The sequence below is a fragment of the Bos indicus genome, chromosome 17, assembly GCF_029378745.1.
Source record: "Bos indicus isolate NIAB-ARS_2022 breed Sahiwal x Tharparkar chromosome 17, NIAB-ARS_B.indTharparkar_mat_pri_1.0, whole genome shotgun sequence".
In the NCBI taxonomy this organism is placed as follows: Eukaryota; Metazoa; Chordata; class Mammalia; order Artiodactyla; family Bovidae; genus Bos; species Bos indicus.
Genome location: NC_091776.1, coordinates 42,244,070 through 42,270,040, shown reverse-complemented (window position 1 = coordinate 42,270,040; position 25,971 = coordinate 42,244,070). Strand labels below are relative to the sequence as shown.

The window sequence follows — 25,971 nt, the reverse complement described above, 5'->3', positions numbered from 1 at the left end:
TCCCAGCTTTTGACAACGTGGTGGGGGCGTGAGAGCTGTGGCCTTTCTGTCTGATGTGGACTCTTCACATGCAGTCTCGGTGCCCACTGACTCCACCAAGATTTTCTCAACACAGCTCTGCAGTCAGGTTTTCCTATGCAACTTCCTTTCATAAATGTCTGATCAACCTGGCAGTCTGTAGGCTCCCCCTGCTTCCTCCCACTACCCTCTTTTTTTTCTTCAGAGATTTTCCCTTGATAAGGCTCTTGTATTTGTAATTTCTACTGGGCACCTGTTTCCCAGAGGATAAGCTGACACAGTCGGTTCTGTTGAGAAGACAGGAGGAACGCCACAACACTCTCTGGCACACAGTGGTGGCCCAGCTGTTGAGAAGTCACCAGCAGTGACCTGGAGAAGTGTCCCGTTGAAGGGGAAGGCCCTTGCCAGTGTGTGATTCTGATACGCGAAAAGTATAGGAGAACAGTGCATATACAAACTGCAATGCAGGAAACTCTTCCCAATGGCTGAAGCTTCATTGTCATGGAGGAAGAAGTGGCCCAGGAGGAGAAGATACACAAACTTTTAGACAGTGGTCAATGCCCTGGCCAGTTGGTCAGGGGCCTAGAAAAAATCAGAGACAAAGACATGGGAAGTAGAGGGATGCATGTAGGTAGATACATAGGAGGAGCAGAAAGTGTGAAGGTATTTTTAAAGTCACATGTTCATGTCCATCCACCAGAAAGTATTCATCATGGGAAAGGCACTGAAGAGCTATGTGGACAGAATGATGTGGCCTGTCTTGGTCATTGGTCATCCAAGAACTGGCATGATGAGTCCAGAAGTAGGGTGACCAAGATGACCTAGAGGAGAATACACATACACTCAGCCATATGGATTCCCACTTGCTAAGGCTGACACAGCTGCTTCCACCTCTATGTCACTTGCCAGTAATGGAGACCAATGCTGAGCCTCCCATTTGCCAGTTTCTCAAAGAGACATACTGCCTGCATGGTGGCAACTGGGCTACACTGGGCCCCCCTGTCCTGAAAGAGCTAGACTTTATGTCTCCAGGTACCTGGAAGAATAGGTACCTATCTGGGGTATGAGCTTGCCTTTCTTGCTCTCAGAGCCTCAGTCAGCATCACTCTTTGGGCTTACAGAGTGCCTTACCCTCAGACAGGAAAGTCACATGACGTATCATCTGAACACTGAAGCGGAAATGGTATGAGACCTATTTTCCTGGAATGTTCTGGTTGTATTATGTACCATGCCAACCAAATGTGGCTGGTCTGCTACAGCCTAGGGATCTCTTTTTGAAGACATACCTGATGTATCATCTTGGAGGTAATAGTCTGCAGAAAAGTGGTGTTACTCCCTGGATACAGCCTAGGCATCAAATTAAGAGGCCTCCAAGAAAACCACATTCTGAAAAGACATGTGCACCGCGGTGTTCACAGAAACATTCTTTATAATAGCCAAGGCATGGAAGCAACCTAAGGGTCTATCAACAGATGAAAGGATAAAAAAGAGGTACATATATACAATGAAATATTACTCAGCCATAAACAATAATGAAATAATGCCATTTGCAGCAATATGGATAGACCTGGAGATATTGTACTAAGTGAAGTTATTCAGACAAAGACAAATACCATATGATACCACTTATGTGTGGAATCTAAAAAAAAATGACACAAATGTATTTATTTATAAAACAGAAACAGATTCACAGTCAGAATTTTATACATGCCAAGTGGGAAAAGGAGAGGTGGGGAGGGGAAGACTGGGAGTTTGGGATTGACACACACACACACTACTACATATAAAGTAAAACAAAATAAGGACTTACAGTGTAGCACAGGGAACTCTGCCCAAAACTCTGTAACAACTGGAATGGGAAGGTAATTTGAAAAAGAATAGATACACGTTTATGTGTAACTGAATCATTTTGTTGTACACCTGGAACTAACATGACATTGTAAATTCACTCTGATATAAAATATAAAACAAAACTTGAAGTTGTGAAATCTCAAGAAAGAGTACAAAGGGGAGAGAACCAAGGATATCTCGGCACAGGGGGCTGAGGAGAAGTTCTGGAGGTCGAGATGGCTTGTGGCCTGGGATTTCAAAGTTGTGGGCTAGACTCTGTGGACTGTGCTCACATTATGCGTGTGTGTGTTGGGGGGTGGGCTGAGTTGTTGTTTTTCAGTTGCTAAGTTGTGTCCAACTCTTTGCAACCCCATGAACTACAGCACACCAGCTTCCCTGTCCTTCAGTATCTCCCCGAGTTTGCTGTCCTGTCCATTGAGTCAGTGATATCACCCAACCATCTCATCCTCTGTCACCCTCTTCTCTTTCTGCCCTCAATCTTTCCCAGCATCAGGGTCTTTTCCAAAGAATTGGCTCTTCGTATCAGGTAGCCAAAATATTGGAGCTTCAGCTTCAGGACAAGTTCTTCCAGTGAATAGTCAGGGTTGACTTCCTTTAGGATTGACTGGTTTGATCTCCTTGCTGTCTAAGGGACTCTCAAGAGTCTTCTCCAGCACCACAATTTGAAAGTGTCAATTCTTCAGTGCTAAGCCTCCTTTACGGTTCGGCTCTCATATCCTTACATGACTAGTGGAAAAATCATATTTTGATTATATGGACCTTTTGTGGTAAAGTGATGTCTCTTCTTTTTAATATGTTGTCTAGGTTTGTCAGAGCTTTTCTTCTAAGGAGCAACCATCTTTTAATTTCATGGCTTCATTCACTGTCCATAGTGATTTTGCAGTCCAAGAAAATGAAATCTGACACTGTTTCCACTTTTCCTCATCTATTTGTCATGAAGTGATGGGACTGGATGCTATGATCTTAGTTTGTTGAATGTTGAATCTGTTGTGGGGTGGGTAGGTAGGAATAATTAGGAGTTTGGGACTAGCAAATACACATTATTATATATACGATGGATAACCAACAAGGACCTGCTGCATAGCATGAGGAACTGTGCTCATTGTTTTGTGGTGACTTGTGGGGAAGAAGAATCTGATAAAAAATATATATGTGTATATACATATTTTTACATATATATCTATGTATGTATAGCTGAGTTACTTTGCTATGCATCTGAAAGAATACAGCATTGTAAATCAACTATACTTCAGTAAAAATGAACAAACAAAAACAAATCAAGAGCCCTCTGCATATGACTCTGTATCTCCAATTGGAAGAATACACGGTTCTCTGAACCAAATTGATCCCACCTACTGTCACTGCCTATGCCTGACCAGGGACTCTATGCTTTCTATGGGTGGAATGAAAACCCAGACTTCAGTGGGGTTAGAGGTCCTAGTCCTTGAAAAGGAGTCCTTCTCAGAGTAGGAAACACAAAAGGTACCCGTCAGACTACAAGCTGTAGGCTATCTAATGCAGCTTGGGAGCAGAGTATAATCTCAAACTCATGACGGTTCTTGGTGGCTACTGCGGATTATTTACAGACCTAGAGTCTGTATGTCATAAAGTGTGCAATGTCTACATACACCACAAAAAACCAGGAACAAATAACGGGGGTAAACTGTTATGTGGGAAGCAACTGCCCTGGAATTATAAGAATTCAACTTTCTGCTGTTTTGGGGCAGGCCAATACCCCGGGGACACTGAAAATGTTTTCAGCAGTGACTCTCAGGGGGTGAAGACATGGACCTGATTTGAAAACTTCCCATAACATGGTCCAGCGTGAAGACAGAAGCTGGACCAAGGGGAGTCTTCTCTGGAGATTCTGATGGGGGACTGAATAGGACAGCAGCAGGCAATGCAGCTAAACAATGCAAAAAGAGATGTGGATGGATGTCGACAGAGCCATGGGATCTCAAGAGAGTCAAACTCCTGCAGAAGAAAAGTGTGAGGGGACGGGAGTTCCTCGGGAAGCCGACAAGGAGAGAAGTGTGAATGCATAGAGAACGGGAGAGACCAGGGAAGACCCGTGGCTTGAGAGACAGCACAGGGCTCCTCCCCAGAGCTGCTTGGGTTCTTGGCTATTTCCGGCTTCACTTTATGCCCCTGATTACGTGAATTCCCAGAGAGCTCACTTTCCACAAAACACCAACCACAAATATCTAAAGAGAATGTATATCAACCACATTAAAATGCCTCCTTTGTTTCCAGCTTAATTCTGAACTGTTAACAGGAAAAAGAAACAAAAACAAAACAAACACACAAAAACTGAGAAGTTCATGGAAGATCACTCGTGCATTCGAAACTCAAGTACATGACTCAGAGCTGGTAACGTTCCAGTATGAGTCAATTATGTATCTGTGCAGTTTTCCCCAGGTAGTCATCTTAAACTCATTTAAGATTAGTAATTAAAAAGAATCTCCTATATACCTAAAGCTTTCACAAACATTTTTTCCATATATATAAAAAAGTTTCCAGAAGTCTCCATCTTGCTCTGATGACAGCAATCAAAAATGACATATATGTCTATGATTGAAAGATGTATTTATTTATTTATTCATTCATTCACTTTAACACATTTTTCCTAAGTGCCTTTCATTTATGTATTTATTTTATAGATGGCATGCTTTTATTTTACTTATATTCCAAGCAGTCACCAAGTTTTATTGATGTTGCTACCTAAATCATTCTTGCCTGTATTTACATTCTTTTTTATATCTATTTCTTAAATTGAAGTAGTGTTGATGTACAATGCTGTGTTGGTTTCAAGTGTGCATCATCTAAGGAACATTTTATACACCTGGGCATGTGGGAAAAATAAAAGAAGTAAATAGAGTAAGATGCAGGTTTTGCTTTCTGAAAGTACACAGTCTATTGGGGTGAAGAGAGAGCAGAGCATCACAGTATAATCAGGTTGTGAAAAATTTACCACAGGGATGCTGAGGTGATCAGTTTCAGGAGGTACCACTCACTCAGAACCCAAGATGTTCTGTGGATTCTTTATCTTCAGTACCTCCTATGAGAATGGTACGCTCAGGAACTGAGCTAGATTGTGGTCCTAATAATTAGAAATCATCTTATAGAAGCAAATACTAGTGTTAGATGGACTTCCCAGGAAGACACCCCACAGGAGGGCACAGCAACCCACTCCAGTATTCTTGCCTGGAGAATTCAGGGTCAGAGGAGCCTGGTGGGCTGCGGTCCATAGGGTCACAAAGAGTCGACAATGACTGAAACGACTTAACATGCCCCCACTAGCATTAGACGCATGTGGATGGTAGCAAGCAAAAAATAAGAGAGGAATTCAACTGAAGCATCAGATACATCTATGTTCTGGATGTGACTCAGAATCCTTTCTTACTTCTTGCTATTTGCATTCCTTAATGATAGTAGACAGAGAGCCCAAAACTATGTCTCTTAGAATTCCTGATAGCCCAGGCCTGGATGCAAATTAGGTTATGCTAATTGAATGCTTTCATGTGAAATTTGGAATGTGGATATGTGGTGGGAGCTGTTTTCTTTCTGCTATTTTAAGTAGCAAATATTTCCAGAGAGATGTTGGAGTTTAAAGGTGGTAGCAGCTAGACTGAAGTAGTCCAGGAATTGATGAGTAGATAGGCAGTCTGCGTAGGAGCTGGAATCCACATACCTGGGTCTAGCTGTCAGCATCCAGTGTGTCTTTGAACTAATCAGTCCAGGAGCAGCCCCATGCCTCCCCCTCCTCCTGCAGCCCTTCAATCATTTCGTAAGCATTTAATTTCCTGTGTCAAATCCCATCTGCTGGAAATATCTGTTTACCACACTCCATTCTGGCTGATTCGGCATGTTCAAAGGCAAGAGATGTGAAAAAAGAATCTTGTGGTAAGGGAATGAGTTGCTGCTAGGTGTGTTGGTGCCAACGATGGATGTGGCAGAAACTACAGATGGGAAAGTAAGTTTTAAAAGACTATGAAGTCTCTAAGTTTTGTTTCTCCCAAAGACTTGGCATCTAGGAGATTTTCATTAGACGTTTGTTGTGTGGAATTGTACTTAAAATTTTGTTTTAGGGTTTGGCCTTTGTCTTAGAGTGGAGCCAGTGGAGTGAAGAACCATTTGAAGGCTCTGACTTAAGGGAATCACACAGTGAGATTCGTGCTTCTCATTGGCAATTCTCTGTGGATGATATGAAGGAGAAATTGAAATTCTAAGGATAGAAAAGCTATTCCAGATTACTCTGTAGCTTATGATGCAATTGAAAAAAAAACGGTTTATAAATTTGGTCGATTTTTATGCCAAGTTTATTATATGATTTTAAACCACTAAAATATTGATTATTATACTTTTGAGATATTGAGAATCTGAAAATATTTAAACATATTCGTCAAGATGACATCCTTTTTTTTCTTTTTTTTTAAACTGAAATACCACATGGAGAAGGGAACCTGGTGGCCTACAGTGCACAGGGTCGTGAAAAGTCAGATGTGACTAAAGCGACTTAGCACAGACACACACATAGTTGGTTTACAATATTGTGTTAGTTTTAGTTGTTAAGATCACATACTTTTAAAGCTTTCAGGCAGAGGAAACTGTAAACTATAAACCGTATTGCCTGTATAAACGGTATGGTAGTACCAATCTGGCCAGTAAACAGCTCTGCCTTTCCTCTATATTTAGCCATCATTCTGTGAATTTGTTCATGGACCTCAGACTCTCTCTACAAGGAGTTGTATTTTATCATATGATATTATCACAGAGAATATTTTTGTATCCTTTGTACAAAATATCCACTGTACAATATTTTGGAGGTCGTTTGTACTGGTGGTATAACTGCATTTGATGACAATTACATCCTCAAGCTTTGAGATGCACATGAGATGTGAGGAAATGCCAAGGCCACACACTACAAGACCAGCCTTGCTCATTCATCTAAAATGGAAAACTTTAAAATACCGGACATGGGTGGAGAAAATGAAAGGGGTCAGACAAGCAAATAGTTGAAGAGTTATTATAATGTCCCAAAATACATCTCCTCTAACTGACATTTATTTTTATTTTATGGGGACATTATTTTAATTATGTGAGTGTTAATTTAATGTCTTTGGAAAGTTCCCCTTTGAATAAAGTGGGACTGCCTACACAGGGCTCTGTTGTGCCACTTACCATATTGTATTAGATATACTTTCTTGTATGTCTATGTGACAGAGAAAGCATTACCTGCTGTATAAATCCAGTTTATTTCTTCCCAGCCAAGTAGAAATGTACTGTGTTCTACTCTCCCATATAATGAAGTTGAAACCCTGACTTGTATGTTAATAGAGAGGCTTGGCTATATGACCCCTTTCCAGTCTTCATTCTATCTTTCTTTTTTCCCCTTCATAGCAGTATTTAAGGCCATATACTGTAGTTGATGAAGCCAGTAGGTAAAAAGAGACTGAGTTTCTGAGTCATTGGCTGGAGCCCCCTACCCTCACAAATGCACACCCCCCCCCTCCACTTATAGCAATCTACCCTAAACTGTGATATAAACTGGTAATTAACCTTTCCTGTATTAGGCTGCTGAGATTTCAACATGTTTGTTACAGAACTAAACACATCTTGTCTCACTAGATTGTACACACTCCTTGAGCTCAGAGGTCTTTCTTCATTATATCTCTTGTCCTACCAAAACATCTGGGGCAATGCCCAGCACATAGTAAATATAAATGTTGGACAAATTAGTGAAAGAGTTTTCTAAGCAAAAGGTATCTTTAAGGCAATGGCAAGAGGCAGTATGAATAACTGTTTAAAGATACATTTAATTTTGAAATTCTTTTTCAAATGAATACTGTTTAAACAATATCATTCTTTAAAAATAAACTATATTTAAAAAATATACAGCTTTTAAACACTCAGAAAATATTGTGCCAGTTTTCACTCTTAACTTTCTGTTGGATGTATCTGGAATTTTTATGAAATATGAAATAAAAGTGGTGTGTAATGAAATTTATTGCTATGTATAAGATGGGGTCAGTTGGACTGATTTCAACTCATGACACTATATGTTGTAATTTAATTCATTCTCTCCACAGCTCTATCTTCTTAAATTATTTTTCTTACATTAGTAGAGTTTAATTTTTGAGCCGTTTTAAGTTTACAGGAGGATTTAGCATAAAGTACAGAGGGTTTTCATATGCCTCTCCCTTCCCCATGGTTTCCCCTGCTATTAACATCCTGGATTATAGTAAAGATGTTAGAGTAGGAGAATGTGTATAATTATTCACTATAATTGATGAACCAATACTGATGCATATGAATGACTAAACTCCATAGTCTAGATTAGAGTTCCTTCCTTGTGCTGTGTTGTAAATATGTAATGACATGTGCCCACTATTACAGTGTTATACAGAATAATTTCCATGCCTCCAGAATTGTACATGCTCTGTCTATTCAGCTTTCCCTCAGTCCTTCCTTCTGAAGCTCTGGCAACCACTGATCTTTTCACTGTCTCCATAGTTTTCTGTTTTCCTGAATATCATATACTTGGGGTCATACAGGATGTATCCTTTCAGATTGGCTTCTTTCACTTAATAATATGCATTCAAGTTCCCTCCATGTCTTTTCATGACTTGATGGCTCATTTCTTTTCATTAATGAGTAATATTCCATTGTATGGATTTACATAGTTTATTTATCCATTTACCTATTAAAGGGCTTCTTGGCTGCCTCCATGTTTTGCCAGTGTATAACTAAAGCTGCTTTAAAAATTCATGTGCAGATTTTTGTGTGAAGAGAAGTTATCAAATCATTTGGGTAACTCCCAAGGAGCAAGATTGCTGAATCATCTTTGAGAGTATGTTTAATTTTGTAAGAAACTGCCAGATAGTCTTCCAAAGTGTCTATACCATCTTGCACTCCCACCAGCAATGGGTGTGCATCCCTGCCGCTTCTTTCCTTGTCGGCACCTGGCAGAATCAGTATTTTGTTTGGGTTTTAGTCATTTTAAGTAAGCATGTAGTGGTTCTTCTTAAATTTTTATTCTACAATACTTAATTCTGTCATATGTTTTCAGACAAAGTCCTCCTTATTACGTATGAAAAGAGGAACAAATAGTAGAAAATTGAGCTTTACATCTGAGAATCCAGGCTTAACTTATTGAACTCTTCGATTATGTTGGGTGTTAGACTCAACTTCCATGTATGACAAGTGGGAACTGCAACTGACAAACATGCTTCTGAGACTTAAAATTCGGTCCAGTTTACTCTCTTTTTACTCACACCAGGTTTTTTCTGGCTTATGTCCAAGAGTAGGTCAGATCACTGTGATGATGAATGAATCAACACAGTACCCCTGAAGAATGGTGGAGACAGTCCCAGCTCTGGAACTAATGGCCCCACCTTTCCCTCGAATGTGGTTATACCCACTCCTCCTTGTAAAGTGGAGCCTGTTATAAAATAAACAGGTGGGAAACGGACACCAGCAGGTGGTACAAATTTTCTTTCAAAGCACTGACTCTTATTTTTATCCCTGCACTTATGAGATGCAACAAATGGACACCCAAAGGTCACAGGATGGATGTGGATTAGGGCACAGGTATAAAGCTGGGAAATAGCACGCAGGGCATTGATACAGTTGCTTCTTTCAGAGATCTGTTAACGTTCTGAAGTGATTGGCAGGTGCTGAGTGACGTTTATAAAGGAGCTGAGAGTGAAGAAGAAAAATTCCTGGTCAGAGACGCATATTCTCCATGGTTCACACTTCCCTTTTAACAGTAAGCTTTGGGAAGACAGTTCTAATTCTGATCCTTGTATGTAAATAGTATTTGAAGGATCAGTTCAGTTCAGTAGCTCAGTCGTGTCCGACTCTTTGCGACCCCATGAATCGCAGCACACCAGGCCTCCCTGTCCATCACCAACTCGGAGTTTACCCAAACTCATGTCCATCGAGTTGGTGATGCCATCCAACCATCTCATCCTCTGTTGTCCCCTTCTCCTCCTGCCCCCAATCCCTCCCAGAATCAGGGGCTTTTCCAATGAGTCAACTCTTCGCATGAGGTGGCCTAAGTATTAGAGTTTCAGCTTTAGCGTCAGTCCTTCCAATGAACACCCAGGCCTGATCTGCTTTAGAATGGACTGTTGGACCTCCTTGCAGTCCAAGGGACTCTCAAGAGTCTTCTCCAACACCACAGTTCAAAAGCATCAATTCTTCGGCACTCAGCTTTCTTCACAGTCCAACTCTCACATCCATACATGACCACTGGAAAACCCATAGCCTTGACTAGACAGACCTTTGTTGGCAAAGTAATGTCTCTGCTTTTGAATATGCTATCTAGATTGGTCAAAACTTTCCTTCCAAGAAGTAAGCATCTTTTAATGTAATGGCTGTAATCACCATCTGCAGTGATTTTGGAGCCCAGAAAAATAAAGTCTGACACTGTTTCCACTGTTTCCCCATCCATTTCCCATGAAGTGATAGGACAAGATGCCATGATCTTCATTTTCTGAATGTTGAGCTTTAAGCCAACTTTTTCACTCTCCTCTTTCACTTTCATCAAGAGGCTTTTTAGTTCCTCTTCACTTTCTGCCATAAGGGTGGTGTCATCTGCATATCTGAGGTGATTGATATTTCTCCAGGCAATCTTGATTCCAGCTTGTGCTTCTTCCAGCCCAGCATTTCTCATGATGTACTCTGCATAGAAGTTAAATAAGCAGGGTGACAATATACAGCCTTGACATACTCCTTTTCCTATTTGGAACCAGTCTGTTGTTTCATGTCCAGTTCTAACTGTTGCTTCCTGACCTGCATATAGGTTTCTCAAGAGTCAGGTCAGGTGGTCTTATATTCCCATCTCTTTCAGAATTTTCCACAGTTTATTGTGATCCACAAAGTCAAAGGCTTTGGCATATTCAAGAAAGCAGAAATAGATGTTTTTCTGGAACCCTCTTGCTTTTTTGATGATCCAGCAGATGTTGGCAATTTGATCTCTGGTTCCTCTGCCTTTTCTAAAACCAGCTTGAACATCTGGATGTTCACAGTCCACTTACTGCTGAAGCCTGACTTGGAGAATTTTGAGCATTATTTTACTAGCGTGTGAGATGAGTGCAATTGTGTGGTAGTTTGAACATTCTTTGGCATTGCCTTTCTTTGCGCTTGGAATGAAAACTGACCTTTTCCAGTCCTGTGGCCACTGCTGAGTTTTCCAAATTTGCTGGCATATTGAGTGCAGCACTTTCACAGCATCATCTTTCAGGATTTGAAATAGCTCAACTGGAATTCCATCACCTCCACTTGCTTTGTTCGTAGTGATGCTTTTAGAGCCTAAAAATTCAAATAATTCGAAAGAATTCCAAAGTCCACACAACTGATATTTGGAAATGGCGAAGGAGGGTGGGTAATGGAAGAAATTTTACTTTATGTTTGGCCATGTTACAGAAAAACTTATTTTTCTTCTCTTTCAAATGGAAACCAGGGTAAACATGGGTGACAGGCAGATTGGCCATATTATGACGGTGCTAAAAGCCAATGTATTTGCTGAATGTCCTTTAGAGGACACGCTGGTGATTGAATTGTACTGAAATTTGTGCAAAGGGGTAATAAATTCACTTTCATGTCTTGACACTACAGACAAAGACATTAGTATCATTTCTCATTGCTATTTTAATGATGAGTTATTGATGGTTGTGTAGTACCAGATCTAAATGTCATCACTGGGAGCTCACTGACTTCAGGATGCACACAGTGGGAAAGTTAGCACACAGCTTTAGTAAAGCCACTTACAGAGAGCAAGGAGTAAGTATGTTTCAGTTTGATTTCAAACTAATTATTAGTATATGAAAGTTATTCTGCAAATGCCAAAAGCACAGATATGTTTTAGTGTCCAATCTCTAGTTACAAAGTATGGATGCTTGTGTGCCATCTTTTTTTTTTTTTTAAATGAATTCATATCATAGTGAAGCCAATAAAGGTTTAGTAACTGTGGTAAATTGTATTATTCGTCAACCAATATTTAATCTTCTTCTCTCTTAACTGCTAAGAGAACTGTACTTCCCCACCTCATACATTTTGGGCTTGGTCATATAACTTACTTTGCTAATGGAATATGGCAAAAGTGACATTTTGATAGCTCTCAGCTTTAAAACAAATTACAAGTTTTCATCAGTTTGTGGAACACACTTAATCCAGTTCACAGCCTGAAGCATGGCTGCAACCCTCACAATACACAGCCAGCAGCAAGCCATGTGAATAAGATGTAAGTGTTTGTAGTGGGAGCCCTCATGATTTTGAGTTTTTGTTGTTGTTGTTATGGAGCATAACATACTTAAAGCTTACAAGTGGAGATATTTATATCTAGGATTGAATCTTTTTTTACAGTAACAACAAAGAAATAGAAAGTTCTGGCATTGGCTTGCGGCTGGTTGATGTAATGTAAGAAAACTTTTAGGAGTCTGGAAAAATGGAAAGCCATGTTATGTAATAAGGAAATATTTGGCTGAACTTTTGAACTCAAATACCTGAGGGGCTGAGAATGTAATGTATTTGGTGTTTGAAATTGGTTGTGATTTGATATATTTGTAAAGCTAATATAAGAAAGAAAAAGCTCAGAAAAGATTTGTACTGTTTTCAAGGGAATGCAGTGAGTCTGAGGAAAGCTGGAGGATTCAGAGATGGAATGGTTTCTCCTTTATCAGAGTCAAAGACAAAAGTGATATTTGGCAAAACTAATACAATTATGTAAAGTTTAAAAAAAAAAAAAAAAAAAGTGAGTAACCCTCTTGAGCCACAAAGTTTAATTAATACTCAGGGCAACAGCATCAGGATGTGACCATCCCATATTTCTTTCAGACTTCTGATTGGATTCATGTGACCTCCAATTCTGTTGGGTAAGATGGCTGGCCCCACAAGAGACTGACCCAGACTTGCCCAGAAATGTCCAGGAGTCTCCAATGGAGGCATGTGTCAGTGGTGGCCTTCTGCAGGGTTGGGGACAATGAGTGTACCAGTACACACATGGGATCTTTAGAAAGAGGTCGCCATTATCTTCATTACCTCCACCATAGTTTGTCCCCAGGTAAAAAGCATGGAGGGAACAAAGCTCCACCCATCAACAGAAGATTGTATTAAAGATTTACTGAGCATGGCCACACCCATCAGAATAAGACCCAGTTTCCCCCTTAGTCAGTCTCTCCCATCAGGAAGCTTCCATAAGCCTCTTATCCTTCTCCATCAGAGGGCAGACAGACTGAAAACCACAGTCTCAGAAAACTAACCAATCTGATCACATGGACCACAGCCTTGTCTAACTCAATGAAACTATGAACCATGTCAAATATGGCCACCCAAGATGAATGGGTCATGGTGGAGGGTTCTGACAATTTGTGGTCCACTGGAGAAAGGAATGGCAAATCACTTCAGTATTCTTATTTGGAGAACCCATGAACACTATGAAAAGGCAAAAAGATAGGACACTGAAAGATGAACTTCCCAGGTCGGTAGGTGCCCAATATGGTACTGGAGATCAGTGGAGAAATAACTCCAGAAAGAATGAAGAGACAAAGCTAAAGCAAAAACAACACTCAGTTGTGGATGTGACTGGTGATGGAAGTAAAGTCCAATGCTGTAAAGAGCAATATTGCATAGGAACCCGGAATGTTAGGTCCATGAATCAAGGTCAAACAGGAGATGGCAAGAGTGAATGTCGACATTTTAGGAATCAGCGAAATAAAATGTACTGGAATGGGTGAATTTAACTCAGATGACCATTATATCTACTACCATGGACAAGAATCCCTTAGAAGAAATGGAGTAACCATCATAGTCAATGAAAGAATCCAAAATGCAATACTTGGATGGAATCTTAAAAATGACAGATGATTTCTGTTCATTTCCAAGGCAAACTATTCAATATCACAGTAATCCAAGTCTATGCCCCAGCCAGTAATGCTGAAGAAGCTGAAGTTGAACGGTTCTATGAAGACCTATAAGACCTTCTAATACTAACACTCAAAAAAGGTGTCCTTTTCATTATAGGGGACTGGGATACAAATGTAGGAAGTCAAGAAACACCTAGAGTAACAGGCAAATTTGGCCTTGGAGTACAGAATAAAGCAAGGCAAATGCTAATAGAGTTTTGCCAAGAGAATGCACTGGTCATAGCAAACAACCTCTTTCAACAACACAAGAGAAGACTATACACATGGACATCACCAGATGGTCAATACTGAAATCAGATTGATTATATTCTTTGCAGCCAAAGATGGAGAAGCTCTATACAGTCAGCAAAAACAAGACCGGGAGCTGACTGTGGGTCAGATCATGAACTCCTTATTGACAAATTCAGACTTAAATGGAAGAAAGTGGGGATAACCAGCAGACCATTCAGGTATGATCTAAATCAAATCCCTTATATTATACAGTAGAAGTGAGAAATAGATTCAAGGGATTAAATCTGATAGACAGAGTACCTGATAAACTATGGATGGAGGTTCATGACACGGTACAGGAGACAGGGATCAAGATCATCCCAAAGAAAAAGAAATGCAAAAAAGCAAGATGGCTGTCTGAGGAGGCCTTACAAATAGCTGTGAAAAGAAGAGAAGCGAAAACCAAAGGAGAAAAGGAAAGATGTAAGCATCTGAATGCAGAGTTCCAAAGAATAGCAAGAAGAGATAAGAAAGCCTTCCTCAGTGATGAATGCAAAGAAATAGAGGAAAACAACAGAATGGGAAAGACTAGAAATCTCTTCAAGAAAATTGGAGATACCAAGGGGATATTTCATTCAAAGATGGGCTCAATAAAGGACAGAAATGGTAGGGACCTAACAGAAGCAGAAGATATTAAGAAGGGGTGGCAAGAATACACAGAGGAACTATACAAAAAGATCTTCTTGACCCAGATAATCATGGTGGTATGATCGCCCACCTAGAGCCAGACAACCTGGAATGCAAAGTCAACTGGGCCTTAGGAAACATCACTATGAATATAGCTAGTGGAGGTGATGGAATTCCAGTTGAGCTATTTCAAATCCTAATAGATGATGTGAAAGTGCTACCTCCAGTTCAGTTCAGTTCAGTCACTCAGTCATATCTCACTCTTTGCGACCTCATGAACTGCAGCACACCAGGGCTCCCTGTCCATCATCAACTGTTGGAGTCTACCGAAACCCATGTCTATTCAGTTGGTGACACCATCCAACCATCTCATCATCTGTTGTCCCCTTCTCTTCCTGCACTCAATCTTTCCCAGCATCAGGGTCTTTTCAAATGAATCATCCCTTTGCATCAAGTGGCCAAAGTATTGGAGTGTCAGCTTTAACATCACTCCTTCAATGAACACCCAGGACTGATCTCTTTTAGGATGGACTGGTTGGATCTCCTTGCAGTCCAAGGGACTCTCAACAGTCTTCTCCAACACCACAGTTCAAAAGCATCAATTCTTCGGTGCTCAGCTTTTTTCACAGTCCAACTCTCACATCCACATGTGACTACTGGAAAAACCATACCCTTGACTAGACAGACCTTTGTTGACAAAGTAATGTCTCTGCTTTTTACTATGCTGTCTAGGTTGGTCATAATTTTCTTTCCAAGGAGTAAGCATCTTTTAATTTCATGGCTGCAATCACCATCTGCAGTGATTTTGGAGCCCAAAAAATAAAGTCAGCCACTGTTTCCCCATCTATTTCCCATGAAGTGATGGGACCGGATGCCATGACTGCTGCATTCAATATGCCAGCAAATTTTTAAAACTCAGCAGTGGCCATAGGACTGGAAAAGGTCATTTTTCATTCCAATCCCAAAGAAAGGCAATGCCAAAGAATCCTCAAACTCACAATTGCACTCATCTCACATGCTAGCAAAGTAATGCTGAAAATTCTACAAGGGCTTTAACAGTACATCATGAACCATGATATTTCAGATGCTCAAGCTGATTTTAGGAAAGGCAGAGGAACCAGAGATCAAGTTACCAATATCCATTGCATTATCAAAAAGGCAAGAGAGTACCAGAAAAACATGTATTTCCTCTGTATTGATTATGCTAAAGCCTTGGACTGTGTGGATCACCACAAACTGTGGAAAATTCTGAAAGAGATGGGAATACCAATCTGACCTGCCTCTTGAGAAATCTGTAGGCAGGTCAGAAAGCAAAAGTTAGAACCGGACATGGAACAACAGACTGGCTCCAAATAGGGAAAGGAGTACGCCAAGGCTGTATATTGCCACCCTGTTTATTTAACTTGTATGCGGAGTACATCATGAGAAATGCCATGCTGGATGAAGCATAAGCTGGAATCAAGATTGCCTGGAGAAATATCAATAACCTCAAATATGCAGATGACACCACCTTATGGCAGAAAGTGAAGAACTAAAGAACCTCTTGATGAAAGTGAAATAGGAGAGTGAACATTTTGGCTTATAGCTTAACATTCAGAAAACGAAGATCATGGCATCTGGTCCCATCACTTCCTGGCAAATAGATGGTGAACCAGTGGAAACAGTTACCAAGAAAACAGCTGTTTTTTTGGTCTCCAAAATCACTGCAGATGGTGACTGTGGCCATGAAATTAAAAGATGCTTACTCCTTGGAAGAAAAATTATGACCAACCTAGACAGCATATTAAAAAGCAGAGGCATTACTTTGTTAACAAAGATCAATCTAGTCAAGGCTATGGTTTTTCCAGTAGTTGTGTATGGATGTGAGAGTTTGACCACAAGGAAAGCTGAGCACAGAAGAATTGATACTTTTGAACTGTGGTGTTGGAGAAGACTCTTAAGAGTCCCTTGGACTGCAAAGAGATCCAACCAGTCCATCCTAAAGGAAATCAGTCCTGAATATTCATTTGAAGGACTGATGTTGAAGCTGAAGCTCCAATACTTTGGCCACCTGATGCGAAGAACTGACTCATTTGAAAAGACCCTGATGCTGGGAAAGATTGAGGGCAGGAGGAGAGGGGGATGACAGTGGATGCAATGGTTGGATGGCATCACTGACTCAATGGAGTAAAGTTTGAGTAAACTCTGGGATTTGGTGATTGACAGAGAGGCCTGGTGTGTTGCAGTCCATGGAGTCACAAAGAGTGGGACACGACTGAGTGACTGAAGTGAACTGAAGATGGCTGAGGAGAAGTGACAAATGGCTTGATCCCAGGGAGAGTTGATAAACATAATGCATCATAACTAAGTCTAGTTGGAGGGACATTGCTCAAAAGGAAATTTGTAAGCTATTTTATTTGTCACACCACACGGTATGTAGGGTCTTAGTTTCCCAACTGCAGACTGAATCCCAGCCTCCTGCACTGGAAGGGTGGAGTTTTAACCAGTGGACCACAAGAGAAGTCCTGTCAAAAGAAATTTTGACATGGCTATAGTTCTCGAGTGGGTTGTCCAGGTGGTATTAATGGTAAAGAATCACCTGCCAATGGAAGAGATGCAATACACACGGATTCAATCCCTAGGTCAGGAAGATCCCCTGGAGTAGGAAGTGGCAACCTATTCCAGTATTCTTGCCTGGAGAACCCCATGGTCAGAGGAGCCTGACAGGATATATATATAGTCCATGAGGTTGCAAAGAGTTGAGGTTGCATAACCCTTGAGTTGGAGAAGGCAATGGCAACCCACTCCAATACTCTTGCCTGGAAAATCCCATGGACGGAGGAGCCTGGTAGGGTTCCGTCCATGGGGTCGAGAAGAGTCAGACACGACTGAGTGACTTCACTTTTACTTTTCACTTTCATGCACTGGAGAAGGAAATGGCAACCCACTCCAGTGTTCTTGCCTGGAGAATCCCAGAGCCTGTTGGGCTGCCATCTATGGGGTCGCACAGAGTCGGACATGACTAACGTGACTTAGCACCAGTACCAGCAGCAACCCTTGAGTAAAATCATAAGTGAGCACAGTTTCTGAGAGAGTTTTATCACAGGTACTACCAGGCTGGCTGAAAAAGGTATGTGAGTGTATTAAATATAAGCTGACTCAGAGCTGGAACAGGCTGAGACTGCAGCTGAGCCCGTAGACCCCAGTAACTTCTTAAGATACCAGCAAAAAAAAAAAAAAAAAGAGGAATAAGAACTTCCCAGATGGTGGGTCCAAGAGCCATGGAGAAAACGGCCTAGGAACTATTCCCAGAGACCTCAGTTGGGTTTTATTTCAAAAACACTCCCATCCCCAGGAAACTGGGATCTTGTAACATCTGCTCAGCAGGATTTCAGAACTGCTATGGACCAGTGGCTGCTCTGTGCCCACCCCTCATTTCTCCTGCTTTTCAGAACGTAGTGTTTATTTTGATTAACTTGTTTTGTCCTACAATTGTATTTTGTGTGTATATATATGGACAGGTAAATTGTCTTCTTATTTCCTAGATCTCCAAATCAAGAGAAGCCACATTAGACCAATGTAGAGACTATCAGAAGAAACTGCAGTTAGACCCTGGAGCCATAAATGGATGAGACATTCAGATGCCTTCCTTGCAAACTTTTTGTCTGACCTGGATGGGGAATTATGGTGTATTTGAATACAGACTACATCTGGAAGGTATAATTCTAAATGAGGAGGTGAAATCACTCTACCCTCATAATGTCAAAAAGCAGTGGATCCACATAACTAACTATTCCAAGTTGCAGTTTCTTTTTGCCAAGTATTTTTCAGGTTCTTTGTCAGCCTCCTCCAGAGAAATGTCACTCTGGTCCAGAGCTCTCTTTCTGAGGGTATATAGCAGCTATACTATCAATTATGAATTAATAAAGAGATGCTTTGTTATAATTACATTACCCTCCCAGCATTCCTAAATAAAAGGAATGGATTTCTTGGAAGGTATGACAGCCATAAAAATTCTCATTTTAATTAACAGTGTCATCCTTTTTTAAAAATTTATTTTATGAAGTATGGTTGATTTAAATATGTTAATTTCTGCTCTACAGAAAACAATTAAGTTATATGTGTGTGTGTGTGTGTGTGTGTTTATATACATTCTTTTCCATTATGGTTTATCACAGGATATTGAATATAGTTCCCTGTGAGAAATCAGTATGCCAAAACCTTTGACTGTGTGGATCACTACAAACTGTGGAAAATTTGCATAGATGGGAATACCAGATGATCTGACCTGCCTCTTGAGAAATCTGTATGCAAGTCAAGAAGCAGCAGTTAGAACCAGACATGGAACAAAGGTCTAGTTCCAAATTGGGAAAGGAGTATGTCAAGGCTGTATGTTGTCACCCTGCTTATTTAAATTATATTCAGAGTACATCAGTGAAATGCCAGGCTAGATGAAGCACAAGCTGGAATCAAGATTCCTGGGAAAAATATCAATAACCTCAGATATGCAGATGACACCACCCTTATGGCAGAAAGTGAAGAGGAACTAAAGAGCTTCTTGATGAAGGTGAAAGAGATGGCTTAAAACTCAACATTCAAAAAAATGAAGATAATGATATCCAGACCTATCACTTCATGGCAAATAGATGGGGGAACAATGTAACAGTGAGAGACTTTATTTTCTTGGGCTCCAAAATCACTGCAGATGGTGACTGCAGCCATGAAATTAAAAGACTCTTGCTCCTTGGAAGAAAGGCTATGACCAACCTAGACAGCATATTAAAAAGCAGAGACATTACTTTGCCAGCAAAGGTCTGTATAGTCAAATCTATTGTTTTTTTCCAGTAGTCATGTATGGATGTGAGAGTTGGACCATAAAGAAAGCTGAGCACCGAAGAATTGAAGCTTTTGAACGGTGGTGTTGGAGAAGACTCTTGAGAGTCCCTTGGACTTCAAGGAGATCCAACCAGTCCATCCTAAAGGAAATCAGTCCTGAATATTCATTGGAAGGACTGATACTGAAGTTGAAGCTCCAATAGTTTGGCCACCTGATGCAAAGAGTTGACTCTTTGGAAAAGACCCTGATGCTGGGAAAGATTGAAGGCAGGAGGAGAAGGGGATGACAGAGGATGGGATGGTTGGATGGCATCACCAACTCAGTGGACAAGAGTTTGAGTAAGCTCCAAGAATTGGTGATGGACAGGGAAGCCTGGTGTGGTACAGTCCATGGGGTCGCAAAGAGTTGGACACAACTGAGCAACTGAACTGAACTGTGCTATGCAGTAGAACCTCACTGTTTATCCATCCAGCATATAATAGTTTGCATCTCGTAATTCCAAATTCCCAATCCATCCCTCTTCCCACCCCCTGCCGCTTGTCTTGTGTCATTTTGATCACACATCAGTCTCTAGTCATCCCTGAAAGGCCAGAGCTGCTGGGATGATATTTCTCAGCTTGGAAGCTACTGCTGCTGCTGCTAAGTCACTTCAGTTGTGTCCAACTCTGTGCGACCCCATAGACAGCAGCCCACCAGGCTCCCCCATCCCTGAGATTCTCCAGGCAAGAACCTGGAGTGGGTTGCCATTTCCTTCTCCAATGCATGAAAGTGAAAAGTGAAAGGGAAGTCGCTCAGTCGTGTCCGACTCTTAGTGACCCCATGGACTGCAGCCTACCAGGATCAAATTCTGGTTCATAGCATTTCAATATGTGGTAATGGTACAATTCTGTGAGCCATCTTGGGAAAATACAGTCTGCTTTGTTCCAGGTACTGTCTTCTGGATTTTTTTCCATTTTATCAAAATCTGGAGCTAGCCCACATAGGTTTCAAATTTTGTCGCTACCACCAACTTGTTGTGTGACCTTGGACTCCTTATTCAAGTAATCAGGACTTGAGTTTCTAGACTTCATTTTGTCATCTATAAAATTGTTACAAGGAAGAGCCAATTTTGACTCCGTGTAGGATCTTTTTTTTTTTTTTTTTTTAATTTAACATTTGTTTTTCATTGCTTTTAGTATTAGCTCTCTCTTTTTAGTCCCTAAGTCATATCCGTTTCTTGCAACCCCTTGGACTGTAGCCCGCCAGGCTCCTCTGTCTATGGGATTCTCCAGGCAAGAATACTAGAGTGGGTTGCCATTTCCTTCTCCAGGGGATCTTCCTGACCCAGGAGTTGAACCTGTGTCTCCTGGCAGAATTTGCAGGCAGATTCTTTACTGACTGAGCTGTATGGGAATCCCTCACAGTATTTAGTATTTACTATAATATTTAGTGTTATAATCATACATAATGGCCTGCCTCAGGGAACCCTGCCCTCTGTCTGAATGCTGAACAAAAATTCTTTTGTTTAGGATCCTGTCAACCTGTGGATGGCTACAGAAAGGAATAAATCAACACGTCCCCTCCTTGAGGAAAGTCATTCCAGGAGATATTTGTAAGATTAATGGCTTTTAAAATTTTACTTCTTCACCTACCCCTTCTCTGTTCTATTAAAGAATCTTGCATCCAGACCTTGATAAGATAGTTATTTTGAGACATTAGTTTGCCATCATCTCCGTCTGCCAGCTTTGTAAATAAAGTTGTAGCCCTTGCCTCAACATCTCATCCCTTGGATTTATTAACCTGTTGGACAGTCAGCAGAGTGAGCTTGGACTTTGTAACAATTTCTGGATAGTAATAATAATTAGTTTAGAAGGTAATTGCAATAATTAAGAGAAATAATGCATTTTAAGTTCTTAGAACATGTCTGGCACATTCTAACACTTAAATACCATTTCTTATTTTTGTTGTTCTTTTTAATATTGCTATTCTTGGTCATGTTTACCTTATTTCTTTCATTTTTAAATCCTCTACATTTTCATCAACTGTATCCATATCCAAACTGATATTAAACTGAATGTTTCACGAAAGTCATGACTGCAAGTCAGAGAGTGTAGGGAAGTTTACAGTACAACTCATATTCCATCTGCTGGCTACATTTGCATGGTCCCTGGAAGTTAGGGAGAGCCACGTGACTGGTTCTAATTGACTAAATGTGATTGAAAATGATGTGTGTCACATCTTGGTGAGACTGTGAAAATTGCATATAAATGTGATCCTCCAGTCTTTTCTTCTTCCAAACAGGGAGAATTTGGGTCCCAGAGGATGTAGCTTTGGGGTAGTATTGCCAATACAAACGTGGACCCTGTTGCAACTTGGTGGAATTTGTGTTGGATATGTACTATGATCAAGAAATAAATACATGATGCATAATTACTATTTCCCAGTTTAGCTTTTTCATATCCTCATCTAAACGAATACAGTGGGTGTAAAAGATAACCAGGGTCCTACCTCCTAATGATAAGTTAATATCCAGGGAACACAATTCTATTTTTCTAATACTTATTAAAAAAACTGAAAGTACAGTAGAGCCTGCTTCTGACCTGGGGTCACTAGTGCAGTTGCAGGCAATGTCAGCTGGGGTTCTGCTCACCTATAAGTTCCACTGGTCTGGATGTTTGCAAGAGGGATCATTCACACAGCAGGTAACTGATGCTGACTTTCACTGGGGAATTGATTTGGGTCTTTTGACTAGAGCTTTGGACCAACATGTGGGCTTTCCATATGGCTTCAGTGTGTCAGCAGGGTTCTCAGAGGGAATAATTTTCCAAAGGCGAGTATTTTAAGAGATGAAGACAAAGTCTTTTCTCGGTCCAGACTTGGAATGTCTCATAACATTACAGCCAATGCATTCTGTCAGTTAAATACATCACAAAGGATAGCCCAGATTACATTAGAGTTCACTTCTTAAAGGGAAAAGTGAAACAGAAATCCATTCTCAGCCATCTTTAATCAATCCTACCTCCACCTTTCCAATACACATTTACATTCACCCACATTAAATAACACATTAAAATTCACTCTCACATTAACATTCTTGCAAGAAGCAGCCATGCCTCATCATAATCAGATACCTCTATTACCAAGGTTTAGCCCATTGCAAATACTCAGTAATAACTGCTGAAAAAATTCATGAATGAGACATACGTATCTTTGAACTTTTTGCAAGGTCTTAGGATTGAGATGCTAATAAATCTGTCTTGAACAAATGAAAGAGGCACATATCCTATATAAAAAGTCAAACTTAAAAACTTACCAAATTAACACATACAATGTAAACACATAAAAAATTTTATGTGTGGGTAAGAATAAACTTTTAATTAAGACATAGTGAAGGAAATAGTTGGAAACTCCAGGGATTATCTTTAATTAATATTCATATTACTATATTAATAAAAGTAAAAAGTATACTCTTTTGACCAAGATATAAATTGACTGCATTCAATATTGTTTCTGACAAAGGGTAGGAAATTGCAAGCATTTCAACACTAAGGAAAAAGGTCCTAAAGTAAAGATGGCCTACTAATAATTTTTTTTCTAGTGCAGCCAGAAGTAAAGAAAAAAAGGTCTCTTAAGAATTCTTGTTTTATAATTAATGTTACTGAGGCTTCAGGGTAATTTTCCACCGAGTTTAATTGTTTGTGAGTGTATTGGTTTATTCTTCTGAATTTGCATCAGTTTGAAACTCAGGGGAGGTGAAATAGATTTGCCAATATTTATTTCTTGCTATTTGTGCAAACCAAATGAAATAAGTCATGAAATTCATAACAGGACTAAGGGTAAACTGAACTTGGCTTTTTCCTGCTGCCTTGTCACCATGACAGAAGCAGCTGTAAAATGAAGGGAAAGATCTTAAACTTTCTAAATTCTTGAGTCATTTTAGAAATTCCTTCCCTTTGTATTAATTACATATTTTAATTTGATGTTGCATTCTTGGTTTCAGGCAAGAGTCTGAAGACATTAAGATACAAAGTAGTTTTTAAGAAGTCTATCCAGAAGAGAAAAACCTTAAGAAATGAGCATATAGAACAAACATTAGAAAAAATTTGTTTTAAATTTAAAATAATGCAAAAAATTTAAACTACTGTTTATAAGACTAGAAGCTTAAAGTGTTTCTTTTCAACACAGACTTCAGCATCCCTTTCATTGTTATTCATGAATTTTATTACAAAATTCCTTGGCTTCACTACACTAGTTTTACCAGCTGGTTTTTTTCATGGACCTGTGTGAAAAATTAAGTATTTCTCTATTATCTTGCTGATTCTTAATTATCATTACACAAATTTTTCCCCTCCAGCACATTTATTTTATAGTTGAATTAAATTTATAATATATACATCAAAATCTTCCCAATTTACAAGAGACTTCACTTTTTATGGAGAAGGCAATGGCACCTCACTCCAGTATTCTTGCCTGGAAAATCCCATGGACAGAGGAGCCTGCTGGGCTACATACAGTCCATGGGGTCGAGAAGAGTCGGACACGACTGAGCGGCTTCACTTTCACTTTTCACTGTTTATAAAAGAAGATATTTACATTCTTTTAGAATTCAAGAGACCTCAACATTTGTTTTGAGCTATTCAGTGAAACAGACTATTAAAAGAATAATCTTCATTGAAACTCCTATCATAACACAGAAAGATGATTTCTAGTATGACAATCCCTGATTTAACAATGGTTCTGTTCCAGGAAGGCAGACACCTTCCAGGGCCCAAAACTGGGCTCTTGTCTAACACTCAGAAATGAATTGTCTGAGGAGACACATGTGCTGACAAAGCAAGAGATTTTATTGGGAAAGGGCACCCAGGAGGAGAGCAGTAGGGTAAGGGAACCCAGGAGAACAGCTCTGCCATTCTCCGGTTTTATGGTGATGGGGTTAGTTTCTGGGTGGTCTTTGGCCAATCACTTTAATTCAGAGTCTTTCCTGGTGGTGCACGCATCACTCAGCCAAGATGGATGCTAGCAAGAGGGATTCTGAGAAGTGGACGGACACGCGATGTCTCCTTTCAACCTTTCCCAAACTCTTCCGGTTGGTGGTGGCTTATTAGTTCCGTATTCCTTCTCAGGATCTCCTGTCATTAAACAATTCATGCAAATGGTTACTATGGTGCCTGGCCAGGGTGGGCGGTTTCAATCATTGTGCTTCCCCTAACAATTCGACTTACGATTTTTTGACTTTCAGTTCAGTTCAGTTCAGTTACTCACTCGTGTCCAACTCTTTGGGACCCCATGAATTGCAGCACGCCAGGCCTCCCTGTCTATCACCATCTTCCAGAGTTCACTCAAACTCATGTCCATCAAGTCAGTGATGCCATCCAGCCATCTCATCCTCTGTCGTCCCCTTCTCCTCCTGCCCCCAATCCCTCCCAGCATCAGAGTCTTTTCCAATGAGTCAACTCTTCGCATGAGGTGGCCAAAGTATTGGAGTTTCAATTTCAGTATCAGTCCTTCCAAAGAATACCCAGGACTGATCTCCTTCAGAATGGACTGGTTGAATCTCCTTGCAGTCCAAGGGACTCTCAAGAGTCTTCTCCAACATCACAGTTCAAAAGCATCAATTGTTCGGCACTCAGCTTTCTTCACAGTCCAACTCTCACATCCATACAAGACCACTGGAAAAACCACAGCCTTGACTAGATGGACCTTCTTTGGCAAAGTAATGTCTCTGCTTTTCAATATGCTATCTAGGTTGGTCATAACCTTTCTTCCAAGGAGTGTCTTTTAATTTGATGTCTGCAGTCACCATCTGCAGTGATTTTGGAGCTCAAAAAGATAAAGTCTGACACTGTTTCCACTGTTTCCCCATCTATTTCCCATGAAGTGATGGGACAAGATGCCATGATCTTTGTTTTCTGAATGTTGAGCTTTAAGCCAGCTTTTTCACTCTCCTCTTTCACTTTCATCAAGAGGCTTTTTAGTTCCTCTTCACTTTCTGCCATAAGGGTGGTGTCATCTGCATATCTGAGGTGATTGATATTTCTCCCAGCAATCTTGATTCCAGCTTGTGCTTCTTCCAGCCTAGCGTTTCTCATGATGTACTCTGCATATAAGTTAAATAAGCAGGGTGACAATATACAGCCTTGACGTACTCCTTTTCCTATTTGGAACCAGTCTGTTGTTCCAATTGCCTGAATTAGTTGATGTTAAATGTATGCTCCTTTGCCTTTAGAATGCTAGAAACCAAGGGACATTATAGTAGACTCTTCTAAATCATTGAGTTTACTATTGTACTAAGATTATATCAGATAGATACAAGAATGCTATCTGCATTGAGCACTTAGAAATGCAAATGCATGGACACAAAAAGACCCTGCCCAGAGTCCTTGTGAAAATACCAAACAACTATTCCTGTGTGTTTCTCAACTGCCACTATTCCTCCTCCCCTCGCATGTGCACACAAACCCAAGGGCACAGACAGTACCTCCT

The 25,971-nt window shown here is 40.3% G+C and overlaps 1 long non-coding RNA gene across 1 annotated transcript in view; it reads left to right on the top strand.

Annotated features, from left to right (window-relative positions):
* LOC109571026 (uncharacterized) overlaps nucleotides 1–23,308 on the top strand; it is a 28,596-nt gene extending 5,288 nt beyond the window's left edge. The window contains exons 2-3 of the long non-coding RNA XR_002182585.2: nucleotides 18,218–18,389; nucleotides 21,018–23,308. This is a non-coding gene — a long non-coding RNA (uncharacterized lncRNA). The remainder of the gene's footprint in view (nucleotides 1–18,217; nucleotides 18,390–21,017) is intronic.
* Nucleotides 23,309–25,971: the final 2,663 nt, after the last annotated feature.